The sequence below is a fragment of the Montipora capricornis genome, chromosome 13 (genome assembly GCF_036669925.1).
Source record: "Montipora capricornis isolate CH-2021 chromosome 13, ASM3666992v2, whole genome shotgun sequence".
Taxonomy (NCBI): Eukaryota; Metazoa; Cnidaria; class Anthozoa; order Scleractinia; family Acroporidae; genus Montipora; species Montipora capricornis.
Genome location: NC_090895.1, coordinates 2,344,513 through 2,352,042, shown reverse-complemented (window position 1 = coordinate 2,352,042; position 7,530 = coordinate 2,344,513). Strand labels below are relative to the sequence as shown.

General features: G+C 40.1%; 1 pseudogene; it reads left to right on the top strand.

The window, feature by feature from the left end:
* Nucleotides 1–1,851: 1,851 nt before the first annotated feature.
* Nucleotides 1,852–3,538, top strand: LOC138029400 (uncharacterized; annotated as a pseudogene).
* Nucleotides 3,539–7,530: the final 3,992 nt, after the last annotated feature.

Genomic DNA, 7,530 nt, shown 5'->3' with positions numbered 1-7,530 from the left:
GGAATAAGTTTGAAAGTAATTTGAGGAACAAGGAAACACAAGCAAATATTTAAAGGGAACAAAGACCCCTCTACCCAAGGAGGGCCTCATTAAATGTTCTGCCTCTTTAATCCAACAGCTCCAACAATTTTTGAATGACCGACACGAAAAGAAGACTCTCTTAGAGAAATAAATCATTTATAATAACACTTTAGTACGGAGCCCGCAAAGGGCCATGACAAATTATAATTATTGGCGAGTTATGTGACGAGTTATGTGACGAGTTATTTGACGAGTTATGCGACGAGTTATGTGACAAGTTATATGACGAGTTATGTGACGAGTTATGTGACAAGTTATATGACGAGTTATTTGACGAGTTATGCGACGAGTTATATGACGAGTTATGCGACGAGTTATATGACGAGTTATGCGACGAGTTATGGGACGAGTCATGTGACGAGTATAGTGGTGGACGGGGCACAGATGGCGGCGCGTTTGGACTTGAACGTTCGTGATGAATTAATTGAGCAATACTTCAAACTTGGAGACAACCATGCAGAAATACTTTCATGTCTTCTCTTATTGCATGATCAGGAACTCAGTTTGCGACAGCTAAAAAGAATACTGGCCCGTAGAAGCCTTAAAAGACGGCAAAACGTTTCCGACCTGAGAACCGTTATGTTGCCATTGAACAAGAGCAACGAGGCTAGTAGGCTAGTAGGCTAGTAGGCTCGAGGTTGGAATGTCTACCTTAGACATTCCAACCACGAGCCACATTATTCGCCTACTATAGCCATCTATACATCCGTGGATGGAAAATCCAAAAGGTTTTAGTTTATCATACCCGTCTATGTGCCAAAGAAAATTTGGCCCTCTTCCCTTATACTGACGCCTTTGGAATCGATGCCCCAAGCGCCTATCTACGCCATCGGGATCTATGATCCTGAGAGCGTGCCGCACCTGCTCTTTAGAAACCACAAGGCCGTGATCCGTGACCAAGCTTCGCCAAACAGATCTATATCCAATATCACTTCCACTTCCTCGTTGCTCTTGTTCAATGGCAACATAACGGTTCTCAGGTCGGAAACGTTTTGCCGTCTTTTAAGGCTCCTACGGGCTAGCATTCTTTTTAGCTGTCGCAAACTGAGTTCCTGATCATGCAATAAGAGAAGACATGAAAGTATTCCTGCATGGTTGTATCCAAGTTTGAAGTATTGCTCAATTAATTCATCACGAACGTTCAAGTCCAAACGCGCCGCCATCTGTGCCCCGTCCACCACTATACTCGTCACATGACTCGTCCCATAACTCGTCGCATAACTCGTCAAATAACTCGTCATATAACTCGTCGCATAACTCGTCATATAACTCGTCGCATAACTCGACAAATAACTCGTCATTTAACTCGTCACATAACTCGTCATATAACTTGTCACATAACTCGTCACATAACTCGTCATATAACTTGTCACATAACTCGTCGCATAACTCGTCAAATAACTCGTCACATAACTCGTCACATAACTCGCCAATAATTATAATTTTTCATGGCCCTTTGCGGGCTCCGTACTTTAGCATGCGAAACAATGCTCAGATGCTTACGAGCACCCTCGTGCCCGTGTTTGTAAAAAAGCACCATGAGATATTCCTTGCAGCTGGTTTAGGCATTGTTTCATCTTTCAACATTGGGCAAACCCAAAACAACTCCATTCTCAGAGGGCACTGGGGAAAGAAGCTTTCGTAAGAGAAAACAAAGAGAAGGCTATTACTTGCGCACAAGCGAAACACGAGTGGTGTGGAGTGGGCACTAGGGGTGTCATCGGCTTCAGTCTTACACGAAGTACTACCCTAACTGCTGCTGTTAACAACATGGCGGGCATACAACAGTGTTGGAGTTATGATGATTTTGATCTTGATGACGATGTTTTCGTTTCTCTTGAAGAAGCCATAAGTAAACAAGAAGAAAACTACTTCGGTAACCCGAAGCATTATATGCTATTTTCTGGAGCTGCAATGGGAAGTGATACCTATTGGCAAAAATTTGGCGCCAAATACGGGGTTCGTGTGAAGGCATTTTCCTTCAAGACCCATAACAGGAAAGCTTGTGGTAGAGTTGTTCTCTCCGATGAGCAATTGCAACAGGCTGATGACTTCTTACACATGACAAACAAAACTTTGAAACGACGTTTCACCGACCGGAAAATCCTACGTAAATAATTTACTTCGAAGGAACTGGCACCAAGTCAAGGATACCAGTGCAGTGTTTGCAATTGGAAAAATTAGCGTCCACGGGAATATAGTTGAGGGCGGCACTGGGTGGGCTGTGCAGATGGCTGTGGACGCCAGGAAACCCGTTTACGTGTTTGACATTAGTTAGATTAAGCACCGCGAAAACGGCGAACGCTGAACGTCGGCTAGCCGTTTGTCGTTTGCCGTTCCGTCCGCGATGTTCGTCTGTTTAAGTTTCCCGACGACACGGCTAACTAGGTATTAACTAAATGTTCGCTCAAAAAGGGAACTTTTTCAATACAGTCCGGGCCCATATTTCTTAATTTTCCTAAGACAAATGTTCTCGGTCGCCATTCACTGCGACTAAAAAAAATGGATGCGGAGAAGTTATGTATTTTCCGCTTGAATTTGAAACTCTTTTAGCTTTATAAGCAGTTCATGTAGAAGTAGGATGATAACCGAAGCTTAGCTGTAAAAGCAAGGGATCAAAATGAAAGAAATAGTCGGTAAAAATGGGCTTCAAATACTCACGTTTTGGCGTTCGCTACAAACGGGAAAAATGTCCTCCTCGAGTAGAAACGGCGGTCGGCGAACGGCAAACGCGGGAAATGTCAGGTCACGTGACCCTCTGCCGTTCGCGGGAAAAAAATACTCGTTGCTTAATCTCTCTATTGTCAGCAGTGGGTGGAAAATATATGACTATGGCAAGAAGAAGTTTTCAATTTTTAAGCCTGTTCCGAGACTGTCCTTAAATTTTACTGGAATCGGCACAAGAGCATTGCCTGAGAATGGGAAAGCTGCGATTGAAAAAGTATTCCAAGAAACGTTTGGGAAATTGCCAAGATAGGAGTTACAAATTATATAGTGTTACCTACATGTAGTAATGTATATAATCCCTCACTTATAATTACACTGATATGAGTGTGCCAATCAGCAAGTTTAGTTTGCAGGTCAAATCACAGGTCGCTGTTTTTCCAGTTTGTAACCACCCCTAATGCGTTTGTAGTTGTAACATGAGGACTAAAAGCTATATTGAGATAAAGTTTAGGCCAAAGATTAGCATTAGGAAAGTGTTAGCCTAGGGTTCTTTTAGTATTGGCGAAACAATACTTGTGATTGGACATGTGAAATACACTTACTTTTGATTCTAGAAGACAGTTATAGGGTAGTGTCTACTTAGATCCCCAAGTGCTCTCCTTCCACTTCACCCACTCGGTCTGAATAACATTGCTTCTTGCAAATCCAGCATAACTAATGCCCTGAAACTTCTCTTTCACAATACTCTTATCATTCTGTAAATGAAAATGTGATTGAGGGGAAAACTTGGAATGCCACTTCATGGAGTACCCTAAAAATAGTTTACAAGTAAGAAAAAAATGCACAAATCATTTTTGGAAGTTTAGTGTCCTTTAACTGTACATACCTTGAATGAATTCAAACTTCCACTGGTGCTGGTCTTGTAGTGGACAGCCGCCATTTTGTAAAAAGATAATCATTCTGCTTGCCACTTCCCAGAAAAGTAAATGTGCTTTGTCAAACATCAGACATGAAAGGAGAGAGGCAGGTTTTATAATGACTGAAATTTTTGCTTCACGAATTGGGCAACCTTTTTTTGGAAGTTCAACTTTGAAAAATGATATTTTTTTTTACTCCTTAACAAGTTTTAGGGATTCTCCATTTGGTTACTCCTTAGTGTGGTACTCCGTGCCTTATCCTCAACCTGAAAATGTTCCCCTTTATCTATTTCTAACTTCTGGTAGAATGCTTCCACTTAAAAAATCTGCTTCGAATATCACAAACCCTTAATTGTGTTTTGTTGATATTTTGTCATTTGTATGTATACTTATGATTTTTATGCTTTAAAACAAGTTTCTGACCACTTTCAATAAATTCATATTCTTTTATGTGTAAAAACTATCCATTTAGAACCTGAGGATGGCTCTAGTTTACTTCATTTTTTACTGCTGATCAACACAACATATATTGATTTGATAGACTGGAATTAACAAATAGTAAATTAAAGTGGTTGTCTTCTCCTTTTGTTTTACAGACTGGAGGAGGAAAAGGATAACAGAAAAAGGCAAATCAGTCATAAATTTGGACCAGCATTTATCCAAAATTGAAACACTAAAGATACAATTGAAAGTGCTTTTTATGATGAAGATTACAATGAAATTGATCAATAAATTGGAACATATTGATATAAGGGGTGATGTACAACATGTTGGGTGATGAGATGATATTCATTCCACAAGAATCATTAGTTCAGACCAGAATCATCTGAGGAGCTTCCTGAATCAAATTTGTGGAGCAGGGCTGGTGCAGTGGTTGGTCGCTCACTTCCCACCATTGTGGCCCAGGTTCAATTTCTAGACGCGGTGTTGTGTGGGTTGAGTCTGTAGGTTCTCTACCCTACTGCAAGGGGTTTTTCTCCAGGTACTCTGGTTTTCCCCTCTCCTCAAAAACCAATGTTTGATTAATTTAATTTGCATTGATTTGAGTTGATTTACAGGGTACTCAATTAATGTGCCCTGTGCAGTGCTAGAAAGAAGACTAGACACTTCAGAGGAGGAAGATGCCAGGATTAGAAATACTTGATTTATTAGAGAAAGAGGAGGTGGTGGTCGAAGACAAAACTAAAAAACGAAGAAAACTAAAACACCATTACCTAAACTGGCCAGACTTAGTATTTTACTCTGTCTCAGTAACGCCAGACAATTTTACTCTGCAATGGGGAACCCCTGGGACTCTGGGTAAAGCTCCTGTCCTCTTAAGCTGATTAAGCTCCTCTCCTCTTAAGCTGATTAAGAAAAAGAAGAGAAAAAAAGAAACTGATCAAAATTATTGGAGAAACTGTTTTCATATTACCGCAGTTATCAGTCACATGCGCCCTTCAACAACTTTTATTTTCATTTTTCTACACTAAATTTGGGTGGACTTCAATCAAATATTTCCCTGATGAATTGGACTTCTGTCACGTGAACAGGACTATTGTTATGGAAACAATTGATTGACATCGACCCAAATTAAGTTTCAAAAAAAGCAAAAAAGTTGAGGGGCGTGTGTGACTGATAACTGCTGTAAACCACAAACACTTTCCTTTGGTTTGTCTCCTTTGATTACAAAAAGGGTACAAATAATTAAACCAAAGGATAACAAGATTGTAAAATATTAGAATACTTTTACCAAAAACTACCAACTTCTTTTTCAAGTGATAGAAAATCTAAACTAATTCGTGAAAGTAAGATCCGCTTGTCCTGAAAAGCTGCTCTTTAAACATGTTTTCAAGACCAGCAAAAAGACAAGGATTGCAAAGATTAATGACTTACGATGTTTTCCTTCTGGTGTTAGTAAGGGATTTATGTCACCCAAAATACGTCCGAAAAGGTTGAGGACTTTAGAGAAACGGATCCTTGTCCTCCCAGATACGAAATTTCTAACTTAATGTGGCTTACTACTGTTTTCCGACTCAGGAAAAGGATTAAAATTTTAAATTCTGTGAAATTGAAGCAACAGCATGTCTCTTCTGAAGTGTTAGTCTCTGTAATTGATGTAAAATGTAATTTTACCTGACAAATAATTGCATATCAGGGGAAAATACGAATTATTTAAAGGCCATGTTACACGAGGCAATTTTTCTTGCAACTTGCAACGCAACGATGACGAATAAAAAACCTTTCAAGTTGCAGAGGGTATGTTACACGTTGGCAACTTCTTTCGCAACTTGCAACGCGTACAATAACAAACAAGATGGCGGACGCTGGCGGACGCGCTAAGTCGCTAAAAGATGAGCTCTGATCAGGGGCACCCAACGTCAATTTTCGGAAAAATATCTGTTCGGAAGACGATTTGAGATCTAGAATTTTCGGAACATTTCTTGTAAAATTCCTTGCTTGCCTGCCTGTCCTAGGATTTTCGAACATTTAAAACATGGTATAATTGCCCACTTTTAACGGATTTTTATCCTAAAAAGGTCACCTAGAATTTTCGGGAGTCTTTTTTCTGGCTGAAAATTTAGGAAAGGTAAGTTTTGGTTCCCATAATTTTCGGATCACTAGACTTTCAGCTAAGGCATCCGAACAGATTAAAAAATTTTAGGGGATAAAAATATGCCTATATCTACCGTTTAAATACTAAAATACGTTTAACAATGCTATCTTTAAGTGGTTTTGAACTATATACTCGTTGGGTGCCCCTGTCTGATTGGCCCATTCTGACAAAATTGCGTTGCGAGATGCAGAGAGGATGTCACACGCAAGCAACTTGTCTTACAACGTTGCGAAAAGTAGATGGTAGTTCTACTTTTCTCGCAACTCGCAACGCAACAATTGCAGTTGCAAAATGGGGTGTTACACGTGAATTTTTTCTCGCAACTCAACGCAACGTTTGTTGCGATGCGAGTTGCAAGAAAAATTGCCTCGTGTACCATGGCCTTAACAATTATTCGCTGAAGGCGAAGTAAATTATCGGTGAATATTCACCGATAATCACTGAGCCTGAGGCGAATAATTGTTTTAGTATAAATACACAGGTGATTATTTCAAAAAAGAGAAAAAAAACACATTTCAACGTAAAAATCATCTTCATTTACAGTGGCAAAATGACTACTGGCAGCCATTTTGTCCGTCGAGGTGATTATAGGCTGATAATCTGAGATAGCGAGCCAATGAGAGCGCGCGATTTTGTATAATCACCTGTGTACTCCTGTGTATTTATACTAATCACCGATAATCACTTCGCCTTCGGCGAATAATTATTAAATATTCACCGAGACGAAGTCGAGGTGAATATCCACCGATAATCACTGAGCCTGAGGCGAATAATTGTTTTAGTATAAATACACAGGTGATTATTTCAAAAAAGAGAAAAAAAAAACCTTTCAACGCGAAAATCATCTTCATTTACAGTGGCAAAACGACTACTGGCAGCCATTTTGTCCGTCGAGGTGATTATCGGCTGATAATCCGAGATAGCGAGCCAATGAGAGCGCGCGATTTTGTATAATCACCTGTGTACGTACTCCTGTGAACAAAGGAGACTTTTGTCTGATTGGCTGTTGAAAATTGTAGTATCCAGTTTTCCAACCGCGCGCTGTAATATAAACAAAGATGGCTTTCGAAGCGGTGATTTCAACCTGTGCTTCTTCGATCGTTCTATATAGCTTCTGCCAGTTGAAGGTGGTCATTTATAGTTTACGTGACAGGGAAAGATTCTGCAAGGGGCATTTTAGTCGGTGGGAATTTTTCTTTCGTTACGCTTCTTGTAAGCAGCCCTTTTAGTCTGCTCGGGGAAGCAACGCCTCTGAAGTTGCTTCGAGTC